Source organism: Thalassophryne amazonica, chromosome 6 (assembly GCF_902500255.1).
Source record: "Thalassophryne amazonica chromosome 6, fThaAma1.1, whole genome shotgun sequence".
Classification (NCBI taxonomy): Eukaryota; Metazoa; Chordata; class Actinopteri; order Batrachoidiformes; family Batrachoididae; genus Thalassophryne; species Thalassophryne amazonica.
Window position 1 is genome coordinate 14,656,097 of NC_047108.1, and position 20,160 is coordinate 14,676,256.

The 20,160-nt window shown below is 41.7% G+C and overlaps 1 protein-coding gene across 3 annotated transcripts in view; it reads left to right on the forward strand.

The window, feature by feature from the left end:
* Nucleotides 1-20,160, forward strand: part of LOC117511873 (dnaJ homolog subfamily C member 5-like) — a 45,692-nt gene that overhangs the window by 13,506 nt on the left and 12,026 nt on the right. Inside the window, exons 1-2 of one of the 3 annotated variants that reach the window (XM_034171785.1) lie at nucleotides 8,504-8,601; nucleotides 10,730-10,769. The exons of 1 other annotated variant lie outside the window; for it this stretch is intronic. The gene's annotated coding sequence lies outside the window, so the exon portion shown is untranslated. Of the gene's footprint in view, nucleotides 1-8,452; nucleotides 8,602-10,729; nucleotides 10,770-20,160 lie in introns of those variants that run through there. One more of the 3 variants, XM_034171784.1, reaches the window with a different exon arrangement.

Here is a 20,160-nt window from a genome sequence, read left to right on the forward strand (position 1 = left end):
TCCCAAGACTATTATTCATTTTTTGTTTTTTGTACACAAGTCGCAGGACCTCCCAAACTAGTAAAAAAAAAAAAAAAAAAAAAAAAAACCTGCAATTTATACTCTGGGAAAATACGCTATATTTGGTGTAAACTGGGGATATCCAACTTTGAAATTCTCAATCTTAAAGAGACAGGCTTCAAATTTTAATTAAACAAAATGAACCACTAAAGGTTCAGTTTTCTTATTCTTCTTTTTTATTGAACAACTTTTCTACTTGGCAAAACAACAAAAAACCACCTGCAGACACAGTTAACAGTATAACCTCATCACTAACTGGGTTTCCATGACAGATTTGTGCAAACGGTTATCTATATTTTCAGAATGTCAACAAAACATAACGGCAGAATGACAGTGTTTCCGGTAACTGATGGAATGGGATCACTGGGTCTTGCGTTCTCATGATAACTGTCATTCTTGCGATGCCTTTGCGAGAGCTTAATCCAGTAGTCTTGTTGACTGAACAGTAAAGCTGAGTCTCATTTCTACCCCTTCCCCTCTGTTTTGCGCGGGCACGAGAGACAGAGGGGTGTCTCAGTTCTCTTTTTGGAGCGAGGCGGAGGGGAAGGTGGAGGGCTTGAAACCCCTCCAAACGGAGTGAATCTGGATGCACACTTCATTTGGAGGGGTAGGAGGAGCTTACCACTGTCGCCACAGAAACAAACATGGTGCCGAAAGAGCCGCACAAATGAAACGGCTTTCATTACAAATTACGCTGTTTAGAAAGTTATAACTTGCTAAAAAACTTCACAGGCAGTTGTCTGTGACAGCAACGTGTATGCTGCTGGATGCATGTTGCGTATATTGTCATTCTGAGGAATATCGTAACTTCGCTTGTGTGCTGAGGCGTTATAATGCACATACACACAAACGCTACAATAAGACACTTTTATATCTCACAATGGAGAAAATCATGATAAAAGATAAGCACGTTAATTTGTATGTTCATAAATCTTTAGATAATAATGATCCCTGCTGTTGGATTTCAAGGTCTGTAACGCGTGTGTATTTTGTAAACAAACAGTTAGCCCTGAACACACTCATCTCCTAATAAGCTTTCAGGCAGAACATGAGAAGTTTCACCAATGGGAGTAAGTTGGAAAATATATACACACACATGTATATGTGTAACACATAACCTGACGTCCTAATGGACTGATATTATTTGTCAAGGAAATTTCTAAAGGAAATAGGGCTGGATGCAAAAAATGGGAGAATTTGAAAAAGAAATATAAGGTTAACAGAACTAGATGCAGCCCAGAACATACATACAGGTGCTGGTCATATAATTAGAATATCATGAAAAAGGTGATTTATTTCAGTAATTCCATTCAAAAAGTGAAACTTGTATAATGTATACATTCATTCCACACAGACTGATATATTTCGAGTGTTTATTTATTTTAATTACTAATTAACTAATTACTAATCAATCAATTAATGATTAATCAAGCAATATTAATTATTACTATTATTAATTATTATTATTAGTATTGACTTACTACCGGCAATGCAAACCAAGCTCCTGGTTTGCATTGCTGGTAGTAAGTCTAACCTGTTTCCAGTGCATGTTGGCCTCCACCAGGGCTGCCCTTTGTCACCGGTTCTGTTCATTATTTTTATGGACAGAATTTCTAGGCGCAGCCAGGGTATAGAGGGGGTCTGGTTTGTGAACCACAGAATCTCGTCTCTGCTGTTTGCGGACGATGTGGTTCTGTTGGCTTCGTCAAATCAGGACCTTCAGCATGCACTGGGGCAGTTTGCAGCCAAGTGTGAATCATGTGGGATGAAAATCAGCACCTCCAAATCCGAGGCCATGGTTCTCGACCGGAAAAAGGTGCTTTGCCCTCTTCAGGTCGGTGGAGTGTCCTTGCCTCAAGTGGAGGAGTTTAAGTATCTCGGGGTCTTGTTCACGAGTGAGGGACGGATGGAGCGTGAGATCGATAGACGGATCGGTGCAGCATCTGCAGTGATGCGGTCGCTGTATCGGGCCGTCGTGGTGAAGAGAGAGCTGAGTAGGGGGGCAAAGCTCTCGATTTACCGATCGATCTACGTTCCGATCCTCACCTATGGTCATGAGATTTGGCTCATGACCGAAAGAACGAGATCGCGAGTACAAGCGGCCGAGATGAGTTTCCTCCGCAGGGTGGCTGGGCGCTTCCTTAGTGATAGGGTGAGGAGCTCGGTCACTCGGGAGGAGCTCGGAGTCGAACCGCTGCTCCTCCACGTCGAAAGGAGTCAGTTGAGGTGGCTCGGGCATATTTTCCGAATGCCCCCTGGACGCCTCGCTGGAGAGGTGTTTCGGGCACGTCTCATTGGGAGGAGGCCCCGGGGAAGACCCAGGACACGCTGGAGGGACTACATCTCTCGGCTGGCTTGGGCACACCTTGGGGTTCCCCCAGAGGAGCTGGGGGAGGTGTGCGTGGATCGGGAGGTCTGGGTGGCTTTGCTTGAGCTGCTGCCCCCGCGACCCGACTCCGGATAAAGTGGAAGAAAATGGATGGATGGATAGATTATTAGTATTGTTAACATTAATTAATTACTAATTCATTATTAATACTGTTTATTATTATTAAATTGTCATGTTAATTAAATTAATTAACATGGCATGATTGCGATGCGTCAAAGAAATCTGCGACTTCTTCTATTTCTTTGCATTTATGCAGAAAGGCGAGAAAATACAAAGAGCAAACAGGCTACTGCAACAAGTTGCATTTTGGTTGCCATGTTAACAAACAGTGAAGACGGCAGTTTGACACAGGCAGTTTTTTTTTTTTTTTTTCTTCTAAGGTGGAGGGGTGTCTCAATTCATAGGGCTAGAGGTATACCCCTTCACCTTACCCCTTGTTTTAAAGGGGTAGGGGTAGGGCCACGGGGAAGGGGTACAAAAAAGAATTGAGAATGGGGGTTAGTCCCACTAAATATTTCCAATTCATTTTTTTTTTTAAGAAATAAATTGGCGTAATGTCCTTTAACAAGCTCTCCGTCTCTTACTCCGCTCACATGTAATGCATTATGTGTTTTAGAATATCATGTGACTCTCTCTGTACGCTGTGACCTGTAGTAGCAGGAAAAGTTTCCATTGCAGTTTATAAAAAGACAGAAAAATCACCTCATGCGAGTATAATGTGTTTTTGTGATATTTGAGGGTTTTTTTATATATATATATATATATATATATATATATATATATACACACACTAGTTTATATGTATTTTCAGTTCACTACTTCAATTTGCACAGTTTGGAGGGTAATGAAACCGCAGAGTAAGGTCACCAAGTAAATGACCCCCAAACATGGCGGTCATGCAGATGCATTTTTGGCCACACCCACTCAGTGCTGCATCCACATTGGTGCAAAACAAGAAACGGCCAAAGTGTGTTTTTTTTTTTTTTTTTTTTTTTTTTTTTTAAGCAAAATGAGCACACAGTAAACTTCCCTGGAAGTGTACCGTGTTGTGTAATTGTATTGACGCTACATTTTTGCTCAAGAATAAAGTGTTTAGTGGTTTGTTTCATGTGACACACGAGCTGCTGATGTCGTTTGGCCACAAGTCCTCGTGATCGTGTCCTCAAACAGCCTCTTGCGACACTTCTGTTACCATAAATCGCAAGAGTTTGTCAAATATTTACCTTCACTTCCTCACATTTTCTCTCACTCTCACCCCAAACTATTATAAGTCCTCCATCATTCTGTCACCCCACACACACACACACACACACACACACACACACACACACACACACACACACTCAGCTCCCCCCTCCCACCCCTGCCCCCTTCCACCCCCTTTTTTTCCTTCTGTCATTTCACTGCAAGTCCTTTCCTCTTTATCTGACCGTTGACATCAGCCACGACTTCGCTTTAAGATTTCTGTCCAAACCCCCCACAGGAAGCGGTACGGCCCCTCCCAGCTGATCCATCTGCTTGTGTAGTTCAGCAAAATGTGGTGCACACATGGGAGTTTATTAACGTTTAACAAAATTCACTATTCCCTGGCTGTGGCTGACCTGTGGGTGTGCACATGCAAATGATTGAAACAGCTCATAGTTTATACAGAGCAATTTTGTTGTAAAGTTGTTCAACATAACTTTAAAATCATAGCATGATCTTGGCAGAAACTGGCTGCTTGGAAAATATTAGCAGCCTCAGAGGGATTAAAATAACACACCTACTAAACTGTACACATTTTTGATATCAGGCATACATTTTGAAATTTACTATCGATGTATCACTGAGAAGTACAGAAAAAAATATCTCGGATGAGGTAGGAAGAGTAAGTCCCTTCGGCTGCTCCCTTGTTTGCACTCGGGGTCGCCACAGCAAATCCAAAGTGGATCTGCATGTTGAATTGGCACAGGTTTTACGCCGGATGCCCTTCCTGACGCAACTCCACATTACATGGAGAAATGTGGCAGGGGTGGGATTTGAACCCGGAACCTTCTGAACTGAAACCAAGCGCATTAACCACTTGGCCACCACCCCCTCTGCTTCTACTGTAGGTGCCGGTCACAAAAACAAGTACTTTTAGGACTTATGACTTGGATTTGGAGAGAGTGATGATCATTTTTCCTCTGCAGTATTTTGATATATTAAGGGATAAATCATGAAAGGAGGAGAAACCCATCGGCTGCTCTTGTTCAGTCCAAAGTGAAGCTAAGCAGTAAATTTGGAGGAGGGTGTGATGATGATGATGATGATTATTATTTATAGCAAAAATCTATTTAAGCATAAAAATTCAAAAAGAAAAAACAATATAGCACCTTCAACTGCACCACAGACTAAAACAGTTAAATGTGGTCTATTAAACATTAGGTCTCTCTCTTCTAAGTCCCTGTTGGTAAATGATATAATAATTGATCAACATATTGATTTATTCTGCCTTACAGAAACCTGGTTACAGCAGGATGAATATGTTAGTTTAAATGAGTCAACACCCCCGAGTCACACTAACTGTCAGAATGCTCGTAGCACGGGCCGGGGCGGAGGATTAGCAGCAATCTTCCATTCCAGCTTATTAATTAATCAAAGACCCAGACAGAGCTTTAATTCATTTGAAAGCTTGACTCTTAGTCTTGTCCATCCAAATTGGAAGTCCCAAAAACCAGTTTTATTTGTTATTATCTATCGTCCACCTGGTCGTTACTGTGAGTTTCTCTGTGAATTTTCAGACCTTTTGTCTGACTTAGTGCTTAGCTCAGATAAGATAATTATAGTGGGCGATTTTAACATCCACACAGATGCTGAGAATGACAGCCTCAACACTGCATTTAATCTATTATTAGACTCTATTGGCTTTGCTCAAAAAGTAAATGAGTCCACCCACCACTTTAATCATATCTTAGATCTTGTTCTGACTTATGGTATGGAAATAGAAGACTTAACAGTATTCCCTGAAAACTCCCTTCTGTCTGATCATTTCTTAATAACATTTACATTTACTCTGATGGACTACCCAGCAGTGGGGAATAAGTTTCATTACACTAGAAGTCTTTCAGAAAGCGCTGTAACTAGGTTTAAGGATATGATTCCTTCTTTATGTTCTCTAATGCCATATACCAACACAGTGCAGAGTAGCTACCTAAACTCTGTAAGTGAGATAGAGTATCTCGTCAATAGTTTTACATCCTCATTGAAGACAACTTTGGATGCTGTAGCTCCTCTAAAAAAGAGAGCTTTAAATCAGAAGTGCCTGACTCCGTGGTATAACTCACAAACTCGTAGCTTAAAGCAGATAACCCGTAAGTTGGAGAGGAAATGGCGTCTCACTAACTTAGAAGATCTTCACTTAGCCTGGAAAAAGTCTGTTGCTCTATAAAAAAGCCCTCCGTAAAGCTAGGACATCTTTCTCCTCATCACTAATTGAAGAAAATAAGAAGAACCCCAGGTTTCTTTTCAGCACTGTAGCCAGGCTGACAAAGAGTCAGAGCTCTATTGAGCTGAGTATTCCATTAACTTTAACTAGTAATGACTTCATGACTTTCTTTGCTAACAAAATTTTAACTATTAGAGAAAAAATTACTCATAACCATCCCAAAGACGTATCGTTATCTTTGGCTGCTTTCAGTGATGCCGGTATTTGGTTAGACTCTTTCTCTCCGATTGTTCTGTCTGAGTTATTTTCATTAGTTACTTCATCCAAACCATCAACATGTTTATTAGACCCCATTCCAGGCTGCTCAAGGAAGCCCTACCATTATTTAATGCTTCGATCTTAAATATGATCAATCTGTCTTTGTTAGTTGGCTATGTACCACAGGCTTTTAAGGTGGCAGTAATTAAACCATTACTTAAAAAGCCATCACTTGACCCAGCTATCTTAGCTAATTATAGGCCAATCTCCAACCTTCCTTTTCTCTCAAAAATTCTTGAAAGGGTAGTTGTAAAACAGCTAACTGATCATCTGCAGAGGAATGGTCTATTTGAAGAGTTTGTCAGGTTTTAGAATTCATCATAGTACAGAAACAGCATTAGTGAAGGTTACAAATGATCTTCTTATGGCCTCGGACAGTGGACTCATCTCTGTGCTTGTTTTGTTAGACCTCAGTGCTGCTTTTGATACTGTTGACCATAAAATTTTATTACAGAGATTAGAGCATGCCATAGGTATTAAAGGCACTGCGCTGCGGTGGTTTGAATCATATTTGTCTAATAGATTACAATTTGTTCATGTAAATGGGGAATCTTCTTCACAGACTAAAGTTAATTATGGAGTTAGACGGTGTTGCTTAAATTTTCATTGTTACGCAGATGATACCCAGCTTTATCTATCCATGAAGCCAGAGGACACACACCAATTACCTAAACTGCAGGATTGTCTTACAGACATAAAGACATGGATGACCTCTAATTTCCTGCTTTTAAACTCAGATAAAACTGAAGTTATTGTACTTGGCCCCACAAATCTTAGAAACATGGTGTCTAACCAGATCCTTACTGTGGATGGCATTACCCTGACCTCTAGTAATACTGTGAGAAATCTTGGAGTCATTTTTGATCAGGATATGTCATTCAAAGCGCATATTAAACAAATATGTAGGACTGCTTTTTTGCATTTACGCAATATCTCTAAAATCAGAAAGGTCTTGTCTCAGAGTGATGCTGAAAAACTAATTCATGCATTTATTTCCTCTAGGCTGGACTATTGTAATTCATTATTATCAGGTTGTCCTAAAAGTTCCCTAAAAAGCCTTCAGTTAATTCAAAATGCTGCAGCTAGAGTACTGACGGGGACTAGAAGGAGAGAGCATATCTCACCCATATTGGCCTCTCTTCATTGGCTTCCTGTTAATTCTAGAATAGAATTTAAAATTCTTCTTCTTACTTATAAGGTTTTGAATAATCAGGTCCCATCTTATCTTAGGGACCTCATAGTACCATATCACCCCAATAGAGCGCTTCGCTCTCAGACTGCAGGCTTACTTGTAGTTCCTAGGGTTTGTAAGAGTAGAATGGGAGGCAGAGCCTTCAGCTTTCAGGCTCCTCTCCTGTGGAACCAGCTCCCAATTCAGATCAGGGAGACAGACACCCTCTCTACTTTTAAGATTAGGCTTAAAACCTTCCTTTTTGCTAAAGCTTATAGTTAGGGCTGGATCAGGTGACCCTGAACCATCCCTTAGTTATGCTGCTATAGACGTAGACTGCTGGGGGGTTCCCATGATGCACTGTTTCTTTCTCTTTTTGCTCTGTATGCACCACTCTGCATTTAATCATTAGTGATCGATCTCTGCTCCCCTCCACAGCATGTCTTTTTCCTGGTTCTCTCCCTCAGCCCCAACCAGTCCCAGCAGAAGACTGCCCCTCCCTGAGCCTGGTTCTGCTGGAGGTTTCTTCCTGTTAAAAGGGAGTTTTTCCTTCCCACTGTAGCCAAGTGCTTGCTCACAGGGGGTCGTTTTGACCGTTGGGGTTTTACATAATTATTGTATGGCCTTGCCTTACAATATAAAGCGCCTTGGGGCAACTGTTTGTTGTGATTTGGCGCTATATAAAAAAATTGATTGATTGATTATTATTGTTATCAAACGGTCAGTGATGTAAGTATTCATTCGGTGCTGCAGGTCCGGTCCTGAGAAGGCTGAGAATCTTAACACACCAGAGCAATATCCAATTGCTCTGTGTCAGTCTGACTCTAGATAAACGGAACCGTATTTCACTTGGAAGAGTTCAGTCTAGCCCGTGTAGTCATCTGGACAAAACAAATAGAAGTAAAAGAGAAACTGGTGCAGAGTTTGAAACTATGTTCCAGAGCAGGTTTGACTCTTTTCTTGATGCTTTAAAAGATGCAGCCGTGTTTTACATTCCTCTGAACACGTGACACCTGTTTACTGTCAGTACAGCTCTGATTGTCAGACAGGACTACCGTGTGTGTGTGTGTGTGTGTGTGTGTGTGTGTGACAGAGAGAGAGAGACCTGGGGGGGAAAGGAAGAGGAAGAGAAAAAGAGCGTGTAACCGAGCAATGGGTCATACACGGGTCAACGTCAGTCAGGCTTTCTTGAAATAGTGAGAGCTGCAAGCTAAAGAAGCACGCCAGTACAGACCTGATGTTCTTGCTGCTACATTTGTAAGTATATTGAGATAAGCTCTGTTCTCTGTGTGTTGTCGCTCCAAGGATTGAATTTTATAATTTATTTGTGAAGGGACAGTGTAAGTTCACGTACGTCTCCGTACAGTGACGTAAACACACCAGATTATAGCCATCGGCTAATTTCCATCTGTTGGCCCTGGCAGATGTTCCACAGCATGTTTTTGATTGTGGGAGGAAAGTAGCTGCTCTCTCCAAAAATGCTTCAATTTGTCTGCTTATTCAAAGGATTCAAAATAATTTTGTCATATGCACAAAGGAACATGTTCCCTGCACAATGAAATGTGTTTACTGCATTTAACCCATCCTAATTGCCAGTTAGGAGCAGAAGTCGCCTTTAGGCGCCCAGGGGCGCCTAAATATATACATGTTTCTCATATATTATATAAAAGCTAGGGAGAAATAAACACTTCTAAAACTGAAAATGCTGTTTTTGGAACCTAATAACACCTCTGAACTTATTATTTCGTGGAAATTAGCATTAGTGATGCTCAAATGAAGCAATAAAGCAGTATTGAACCACTTTGCCAATTGTATTGAACATGGGTTCAATTCATTCAAAGTTTCATTTCAGTGACATCTCGTGGTGAAATACTAGACAATACTGTCAAAATATGTTCAGCTGATCCAGTAGACATATGTTGACTAGTATCTGGGATTGAGAGAAGGTGTGCTTTAGGAAACGAAGTATGTGCAGGGAAGGTGGGTTTTTGTAACTCAAGACAGTCATGAATTTTGGGGTGTGGGAATTCAGAGGTTTTTATTGAGGAATAAGAGTTTTTCCACTGTTTTTGGACTCAGGCGATTTATTTTTTTGCTGAGAATTTCTCCAGCTTTGGAAAAACCACAAGAGCTCACAGGAATTATACATCGGATGCCACGATTGAAGTTCAGAGATACATGACTGATCCTCCCTTGCAAAGATCGGCGGATCCTCTGGTGTACTGGAATGACCACAGAAATGTTTACCCACATTTATTCTTGTTGGCTAAACAATATTTATGCAGCCTTTACAACTGCACATGCATCTGTACCTAACTTACAGACTGCTACATTACCACCTTTTAGGTTGCTTGTTTAGTAATAAAGTAATCGCCTTATTAGGACTGATCAGCTCAAAGTGTTCCCACATTTGAGAACGGCTTCTCTTCCTGGTTGGCTCCATGTTGATCCAAAAGCAGTGATGATGATGATGACAACAACGCCGACAACAAACCCACATGTTGCTTGTTGTGACGGGTGCCTTCAAGGTGTGTTTTGGCACACAGAAGCTTCCTGAAGCAAGTCTCGCGTCAACGACTTATCTCGCAATATGAAGTGATTCATTCGCGACTGAAGCAGTCACTGCTTCATACGTTCTCGCTTACGTCATTTGCTCTGCCGCAAAGCAAGCTTTAAAGCTGTGGTTCAAAGAGAACACAACTTCGAGTTTGAAGCAAGGATCGGAGCTTTGGTGTCAGACTGACATCACTAATTAGCATGACATCACAAGCTGGTAGCTAGCTGCAAAACTCTGTTTTGTTTGTGTGTAAATATATCCTCTTTGTCATATATTATGTAAAACCTAGCAAGAAATAAACACTTCTAAAACTGAAAATGCTGTTTTAGTACCCTGATAACATCTCAGGAGTCATTCACAAAACATTTTGTGGACATTAGCATGCACGCTGACTTCTGCTAACTTCCTTTGGAGTTAAATTTGTCTCATTAATGCCTGAAAATGCACAGAGGGTGATCTACAAATATTCCTTGATTTGCACAACTTCCACTCTTCTCTCTCTCTCTCTGTCTCTCACTCACTCACTCACACACACACACACACACACACACACACACACACACACACACACAAAGTCTCCTGCAGATGTCGTTAAAATGTAAATATTGTCATTGATTGATTGATAGAGGGGCTTTATTGAACATGTACAAATTGTGCGCGAGACAATAGGAGACCGCAGTCTCGTATGAACCCTCCGTGATATTGTGGGATTGGACCACTTATGGGGACCTCTATTTCATATATACACAGCATAACTTCACACAGATAAATGGTGTAGTGTTTTGTTTTCTGCTGCAATCACAAAAAGTTTTTGTTTTCGGTTCCTAGTGGAGAAGAAAAGACAAAGCGAGTGGGAGACTTTGTGTCGGTAAGTGTTAGGCTACACAGCTAACCAGAGTAGCTCCGTTCTCTCTCCTGAAAAACTGCCTTGGCACATTTGAGCTCCGGGTCATAAACAAACTGCAACACATGTCCACTTTCCCACCACATAGTCACTTTTTCTTTGCATTTTCACTTTGTTTGCATGTAATTTGCCTAAAAACCCTTTGAAAATGCTGTTGTTGGTCCCCTGGAAGTTGAGAAACTAAGTCATATGCATCATATTTTACCCCTTTAGCGCCAACCGTCCTGCAGCTGCTGAGAAGCACCGTCTGGCCGTGTTTTCACTGCCTTAATGGTGGTGGGGGTTAATTTTCGGCGGGGGGTGGGGGGGTATATGAGTGGATGAGTTGCAGAGAGATGTGGTCTGACTTGCCTACATGTGGAGCAGGTCCGACCCTGTAGCCTTGCTTAATGTTGGTGTAAACCTTGTCTAGTGTATTTTCACCTCTTGTGGCACATTTGACATGTTGATGAAGTCTGTGGAGCACTGATTTTAATTCCACATGATTAAAATCGCTGTTGATGTTGCTGTGTAAAAGTCCGAGGGCCGAGCTAGCATTAGCATCCGGTGGAATGTAAACAGCAGTTAGCAAGACTCCAGTAAACACCAGAGGAAAGTAACGCAGTCGGCATTTAACAGTCAAATATTCCAGGTCTGGGAAACAGCGGCTGGCGACCGTCGCTGTGTTCTTACACCAGTTGTTGTGTATGTAAATACAGAACCCTCCTCCTCTGTTCTTACTGGAGTCACTGGTCTTGTCAAGGTGCAATGTCCGAGTCTGGGATGGATGAGTGTAGCCGTTTCCGTAAAGACAAGGACACAGCAGCATCTGGTGAAGTTATCTGAAGCCGCCTGCAGCCTCAATTCCTCCATTTTTTTTTAGAGAGGGATTGTTACGTTGATGATGGAAAGGCTGGGAAGCGGCGGTTTGTGTGGCCGCTTCTGTAGCCTGGCTAGCCTTCCGGTGCTACATCCCGCTTCAGTTTGTGCTCCCTGCGCCCGCTCCACCTCCTTCCCGTCGGCATGATGAGAGCCGGGTCCCTTGCTATGTGTACCGGGATGTTGAAAGAATGGGAAGACTCCACTGTAATACTCCTCTCGCACAAAACTCCACTCAACATTTCAGCATTTTTCTTTGTGTTGTTATTGTTGTACTGTTAATATTGTTGTAAAAAGTAAATAGTCCAAACTTTCAAAGTGGTCCTTTTTTGGGATGTAGTTGAAATGTGGAGCATCGTGCCGCGACTTTGTGAAGCAGAACCTCTGCTTCTGTTCATAACGGCTGATGAGAAGAAACAATGAACATGTTGGTGAAAGAGTGATGAGAACAGATGTACAAGTGAAGAGAAACAGTGCAGGCAGATGGATGAAGTGAAGGAAAAGGCTCAAGGCTCAGGAATGGGGAGTTTGGAGAAACTCCTTTAGACGCCTCTGCGTTAAAAGCAGGAGAGAGCGGAAGAAGAAGAAAATGAATGAGTCCGTGTATAAAAACAAAAGAAGTAGTAAAAGTTTCTTCTTTCACACCACCACATCATCTAGATCTCATCAATAAATAAATGAATCACAAAGTCACGAATGAAAAAGTTTGGATCCAGACCGAATCTTTGTTGGTGACTTTGTGTTATAATTTTGACCAGATTGAACGAGTGTTAAAGCGTTTTGTGTGTGTAGGCATCAGCAAAAGAGATGGTTATTTTGAGAAGTCTAAAACACGACTTTCTGCATAATCTGCATGTCATTTGCACGTTCTGTAATTTTAGTACAGTTTGAGGCTGAAAGTCTGAATGTGGAGACAGCAGGAGGCAGCTGTGGTAAAAATGCCGACTAATGATCCGTCTGTTCTGTGCCAAGCAGCGTGACGGAGAACACAGCACTTCAGTATAAATGATAGGGGGAAAAAGCCTGAAAATTGCAGTTTTATTGGCTCAGCAGTCTGTAAAAATTCAACCCAACTTTTTATGCAAGATTTGTACAACCTTCCTGCCCTCAGTCTGTGTTTTTGTGGAGGGTGGTGGCCAAGTGGTTAATGCACTTGGTTTCAGTTCAGAAGGTTCTGGGTTCAAATCCCACCCCTGCCACATTTCTCCATGTAATGTGGAGTTGCGTAGGAAGGGCATCCGGCGTAAAACCTGTGCCAAATCAACATGCAGATCCACCTTGGATTTGCTGTGGCGACCCCGAGTGCAAACAAGGGAGCAGCCGAAGGGACTTACTTTTACCTTCTTCCTTCACACAAATCACTCCGAGGAGCACTGTGGACTCCAGAGGAAAACAAGGACCTAACCACAAAACTTAGCTTTACACAAGCCGCGTGACTAGCAAAGAATAATAAGAGTCGCATAACTCCAGGGTAACCACTAAGAACAGTCTTACCCGAATCACATGACTCTGGGACAAACACGAAGGTTAGCCGTACCCGAATCACGTGACTCTGGGACAAACACGAAGGTTAGCCATACCCGAATCACGTGACTCTGGGACAAACACGAAGGTTAGCTGTACCCGAATCACGTATTAGTTTTAGGTCTTTGGTTTTGTGGAGAAAGTGGTTCTCTACTTCAGACCAGAAACACATTGAGCTCCTCTAACCTTAACCGCAACCCAAATAATCACTGAAACAAAACATCTTTGATCCAGATCTGAGCGTAACACGAGTGGAGGTCACACATTTCCATTCTAGAGTAGAGACTTTGCGTAAGAATAATAACTACGTGGGACCAATTAAAACTAGGGATGGGTATCGGGAACCGGTTCTATTCAGGTATTGTTAAGAAATGATTCGATCTACCGACATCAATAGCCTTTTTGCTTAATGATTCCCTTATCGGTCCTTCAGAGTGGCCATTGTTTTGGGGGGTGTTTGTTGGGAAAATGATCTTTTCTCTACATTGATTACAGATCCTGCAGCGGGTCTGTAATCAACCGTTTCTGCAGCGCGGCTTTGTTTTGAACCTTGAACCACTGAAGCAATGCTTCAGTCTGCTGCTTCATTGGTTCTTTGTTTTATTTTGCTTTATCTTAATTTTTCCCTGCTAAAACCCTAAAGATGATATGTCTGTGTAATATTTACCTTTTTTATGTTAAACCAACCTGTTATGTCTTCTGAAACAGTTGATAGATGTGTTTTATAACTTAAAAACGGGACCAATGCTAATGCATTAGCATGTCTATGGCATTTTCAATGTTAAAGTTAGCATTAAGATGTTCGCATCTCAGCACGTTTGTGTGCATTTGTTTTCTGTATAATAATTAATGGCTCGGCGTTTGTTGTCTTAAGAGTCAAATGTATTAAAAATTGTAATTTTTTAATTTATTTTTATTTATATATTAATATTAATAGCAACAACAACAGCAATAATAGCATAACTAATAATGCTACAATGCAATTTTAGAGAGAGACAAAAAGAACCTGATAAACAAAACACAACAGAAAAGATAAAACCAACTAACAATGAACATAAATAAAGAAATAAATAGGTTTCCTGTGAACACCTAGTGACTCTTACACCTCCACTTCATCCGTGTTTTATTTAAGTTTAATGACAATTTGTTTCAGTCAAACCATATTTTCAATTTGTTAATTTCTTCAGTGATTTCCTCCAGAACTATCTGCCAAGCTAGAAAACTGCTGCATCCTAGTAAGAGCAGAATACTACTGGAATGAATATGAATAAGGAAAGCTGGGTTTTTTTCTCACCTAAATGGATGCTGCACTCACTCCAGTTTATTGTCTGGAATAGTCCCAGATTGCATTTCAGAGCTTCTAGAATTCAAACATTTTCGTGCGGGTGGTGTTGGGGGGTAATTTTGGTTTATAGCTTTTTTTTTTTTTTCTTTTTCACCACTTTCATCCCTGAATATGTCAATCATGAGTCACTTTTGTGAGGATTAAAGTCACTAACTGGGACCTCTGTCTTGTTGCGAGAAAGAAACAGGAATTGTCCTCAGTTCTGTTCACACAGCTCCCAACGCTGCGCGGCTCTCTGCCGAGTCAAGTTAGAACGATAGAGTCCAGTCGGAATTAAAAACTTCAAATCAAAACATCATTTAAATCAAATGACACCTCTTTCCAAATGTTGTAATACAAACAAACTGCAATCGATCAAAACGTTTTTTTTTCCTCCCAAAATGAGACGTGCAGCAGCTGGCTGAGCTCAGCTCAGAGGTATGGAGAGACATTCATGCCAAAATGTCTGAAAGGAAATGCTTTTGACAAAAACTACAGATTTTTTTTAATTTTGATTTATGTCCAGAGATCAAGGATACAGTGACAAATTTAAAATGTTGTTGACATAGAAAACCTGTAAAGCCTACTATTAGTACACAGAAAATTCACAAGAGGTATCGATAAGGGAATCGATAAGGAATCAGATCGATAAGTGGAATCGATAATGGCATCGATATCGATAAAATCTTATCAATACCCATCCCTAATTAAAACCTTCAGCTGTCTGTCTGTACAAATATTATTTGTTGACTTTTATGAATTCTGGTGCTGTTCCTTTGTAATGATCCACTTCCTAATGTGCTGGTTTCTGTTCCTGTTCAGTATCTGGGCGTTTATGGTCTTTGCTGGAAAAGAGGTTTGCCGCTCTGTGGACCCTCCCTGGACAAACACAGGCTCATTATTTGCACAAAGCTTTAATCCACCTCATTGTTAATACATGTCTCTAAGGTTTTGATAAGTAGTGTTGCTGCTTTCTGTAACTTTCACGCTGGATTAGTTTTTTTTTTTTTTTTTCCCCCCAATGAATTGTTAATCATTTAGTCTAAAATGTAACATGATGGAAACGATAAGGTGCTATTGAGCAAGGTCATTGATCCTTGTATTGGTCAGGCTGAAAAGCTGAGTGCTGTGTGTGTGTGTGTGTGTGTCTGTGTGTGCGCGCGTGCGTGTGAGAGTGGGTGAATGTGCATGTCTGCGTCAGAAGGAAGAGTGCTACAGGAAAAGTTTAAACATGAAGTTGAGCATAACAACAGAGTCCCTGTTAACCTGTTTTTAATATGGTTCAACACCAGAGGGTGCATAGCAAGTGGGACACTTCCAAGAAGTTGTTATCAGTTTGTGGGTGACGTATTGAGGCCCCGTTTAGCACAGCCTGAGATGTTTCGCAACAAAAGTTTGAAGTTAGAATCTAGCTGTCACAAATGAAACATTTTGGTACCGTCCCCAGTAGGGCTGAAACGATTAGTCGAGTAATTCGATTACAAAAAATGTTCGAGGCAAATTCTGTGCCTCGAAGCGTTGTTTAATGTTGTAGTACATATGCCAGGCCTCTGTGTGGCGCTGTAATATCCCCAGAAAAACAAACAGAAGAATACTAGTGCAAGCGCTAATCAAATAGCACAAAAGCTATAGCTTTCCAACGTGACAGAGTGAAATAAAGTCTTTTAGGAAAAAGACGGTGAACACTGATCATCTGAAATAGCTTACTGTGCATTTAAAGCAAAGCAGTGTGTTTTTTTTTAACACAGTTTTGTCTGCTGGGGCCGGCAGCTGTCTTTCTCTGCCCGGTGTGAGCGGCTCAGCACTGCCCTCACACAGCTCCGTCCAGCCACAGACAGTCTCTGGAAGAAGTCCACTCTTTCTTCTGTGTTTTGCTTAGACTCGCAATGAGTGTTTCACAATCACAAACAGGAGAACTCAAATAAAATAATAATAATGAAAAAAAACAGTGACTGCGAGGCTGCATGTTCAACCTCCAGCTGAAAATTAAATGTATTGGCTGAATCGCAGAGAGAGTGTTAAAAAGAAAGTCATGCAGGGACCCAGTCCACCACCCTAATAAATAAATAAAAATGGTTAAATTTTACAAGTTGGGGAAAACAAAAAACAGGAAGCCACAACCCATCGACATTTCAGCAAAATGTCAAGGCTTTGGCCCGACTTTTGCTGAGCTCCTTGTGCCATTACTTAGGGAGAGCCCTGGACTGTTAATGTTTTAAAACGCAAAAGTGCTTTTTATCCTATTACTCGATTAATCGATAGAATACTCAATTATAGTGGTCCCTCGCTATAACGCGGTTCATCTTTCGTGGCCTCACAGTTTCACAGATTTTTGTTAGTGCAATTTTGCATGTTTTTTTTTTTTTTAACAGCACATTGTGTTCTGCGTCCTTATCAGGCGGGCATCCCCGCGATTGCTCTCACTGCCTCCGATGCGCTTACTGAGTCTGTGGGCTCGGTAAACGCAGCAGCGGGCCACTCACACCGCCCCCCTGTCTGCTGTGCGGAGCTGCGCCAAATCTGGCGTATAAAGTGTGTAGTGAGGGGTTTTACAGCCTTAAAACATCTATAATATTTGCAAAAAATAGCGCTGACTACTTCGCGGATTTCGCTTATCGCGGGTTATTTTTAGAACGTAACTCCCGCGATAAATGAGGGACCACTGTAATAAAATAATTGATAGCTGCAGCCCTAGTCCCCAGCCAGACCTATCTATTGTTTTCTTCTTGATTTACTCTCCCCTCCTGTCATATATTTTTTGTCTTGAATTTGTCCACATGGTGGGGCTCTTTCTCCACGCAGTTGTTAGCTTGTTAACTGGACAGAACAAAGCAGTGAGCACACGATATGTCCAGTGTTCAGGAGACAGACAAAATACATTTGAGGTTCAGCCACAGCTGTTTGTAATTTTCATATAATTTTTGTCCAGCATTCACTGATTGTCCAACAGGGGGCAGACATGTCAATGAGATGTTGTATGGTCAAAACAAGGTTGCTCTTTCAGTTGATATGATGCAGCAAAGTTCTCTGGATGCGATAACGTTTGCCATCATTTATTATTTTCATCATTCATAAATTCTTTCTGTTTTGGAACCTATTTATTCAAAGGGTGTTGGGGGGGGGGTGCAGGATCAATGCATATCACAGACAGACAAACTCATTACGCCCACCAAAGATGTAATAAAGTCGTCTGCATTTAATTTATTTGTCTGTCTGTTAGCAGGATTACATCAAAACTACTGCACAGATTTTGACGAAATTTGCATCACAGATAGATATTAGACCATGGAAGATTTCACTGAATTTCGGGTGTGATCCGGATCCAGATTCTGGATCAAGATTTAACTTTATGTAGACTTTGAAGGATTACATCAAAACTACTTCACGGATTCTCACCAAATTTGCACCACAGACACCTGCAGTCTGTCTACATTCCCCAATTCTCCCAACCTGTATGTCCTTGGAAAGGGGGAGGAAGCCGGAGCACCGGGAGGGACCCGGCTGGGATGGAGCCCAGAGATTCTAAAGACATGAAGTGTGTGTGTGTGTGTGTGTGTGTGTGTGTGTGTGTGTGAGAGAGGGACAGCGACAGCTCTGACCTCGAGACGTGACAGTTTTATTTTCATCAAGTCATGGGTCATTGTGTGTGTGTGTGTGTTTTGATACGACATGCTCTGATGCTTAAAGACAACAGCGACCCTGGCTTGTTTTTCCTCTGCACTCCTCCCCCACACGTCATGGAAGTCACATGGAATATGACTGAGAGCACACACACACACACACACATACGCGCGTGTACATGTCAGTGACAAGTGTCTGAACATGTGATGAGAAAGCTGTTGATTAGAATCTCACAGTTCTGTTTCACACAAACGAGTTTCCACATCAGGATGAGAGTTTAGCAACAAGCTGACACACACACACACACACACACACACACACACACACACACACACACGTCTGACACTCAAACGTCTTATGACGTGATTTTTGTGTCTATAATTACAAATAAAATAATATTTAAAATATAATAACCTTCAGGCTAAGCTAAAAATGAAAGTGGACTCAGGTGTGAAAGCAGACAAATACCATATGTTGTTTGTTTAATTCTTCCCACAACGTGACACTTGATTCAGTGAATGAGCTCATTCAGTAAGACAAGCCCTCATTGGCTGCTGGCTCAGGGAGGCGGCGAGTGGAGGTTAGGTAGCTGTGTCAGGTGGGAGGTGAATTTGTGATGATTTCATCTGAGCTACAGAAGTAGGCGGGGCTTAGGGAGGTCTGTGTCGAACTGTCTTGCATGTTACCAGTGAGATACTGCAGGGTTGCCATGGCAATGAAGGTGATGAAGGAACGAGAGAGGAATGATTGACAGACAGGTCATTTTTTTCCAACTGAAACATTGATTCAAAGCTGGACAAAGTGCTTCCCTGATCTCTGCTGACCTGTTAACCTATCATAACCTCCCCCTCTCCTCCTCCTGTGGTTGGTGGAAACATAAACCAGTTAAATTCATCATGAAAATTCAGTAAGGTATATCCTTTATTATACATTCCAAATCTACGGTGGAACTTGTGTTTACTAAGGTACACCTAAATATCTTTAAAAAAAAAAGAAAAAGAGAGAGAGTAGAGCCACTTAGGTGCCTGGTCTTGAGAACCAGGGATGGTAGGTTGAAAAGCTTTTTGATCCCATGGGAACTCCCCCTACCCACCTAAGAGGCTCAAGAATATGGACAACATGTATATAAGTGACATTTACACAATCAGGGTAGTAAACAACATATACAAGAAATATAGTTACTACATAATATTATAGGAGTTAGCTCCTGAAACCTAAATGTTCATACAGGAGAAGATTGTAGTACAGTGGTCCCTCGCTATAACGCGGTTCACCTTTTGCAGCCTTGCAGTTTCGCGGGGTTTTTTTTAGTGCAACTTCACATGGTGCTTTTTTTTAATTTTTTTTTTTTAAACATCGCATTGTGTTCTGCGTCCTTATCAGGCAGGCCGGTCGCGGCACCGGTCGGTATCACCGCAATTGCTGTCACTGCCTCTGATGCGCTTACTGAGTCTGCGGGCTCGGTAAACACCGCAGCGGGCCACTCACACCGCCCCCCTGTCTGCTGTGTGGAGCTGTGGACAACTCTGGCAACAGGTCCAGAGACTACGCTCGCTGTTTTGATGCGGAGCACTCTGGCCCGCAAGGACTTTTTGCAGAAAAATCCACAGCGCTTGCTGCATGGTCTCGGTAACTGCAGCCGCAGAGCTCCGTGGCCATGACTTGGATTCTTTGCGGGTCCCGCATCCGTACCCCCGGAGGCAGTGAGTGAAGGGAGAGCATGCACATTGTGTTCTGCCTGTCTGTTTATAATCTTCTCACCCAGAAGAAAAAAAAAGAGTGTTTACACAGGAGAGAAAAGTAAGAAAATGTTAATGCCTGTTTGAGAAAAGTGTATAAAGTGTCTAGTGAGGGATTTTACGGCCTTAAAACATCTATAATAATTGTAAAAACTAACGCTGACTACTTCGCGGATTTTGCCTATCGCGGGTTATTTTTAGAACGTAACTCCCGTGATAAACGAGGGACCACTGTATATGTATATCTAGTCTATAGACTTGTTGTAAAACTAAATTATAGCTAGTAGCA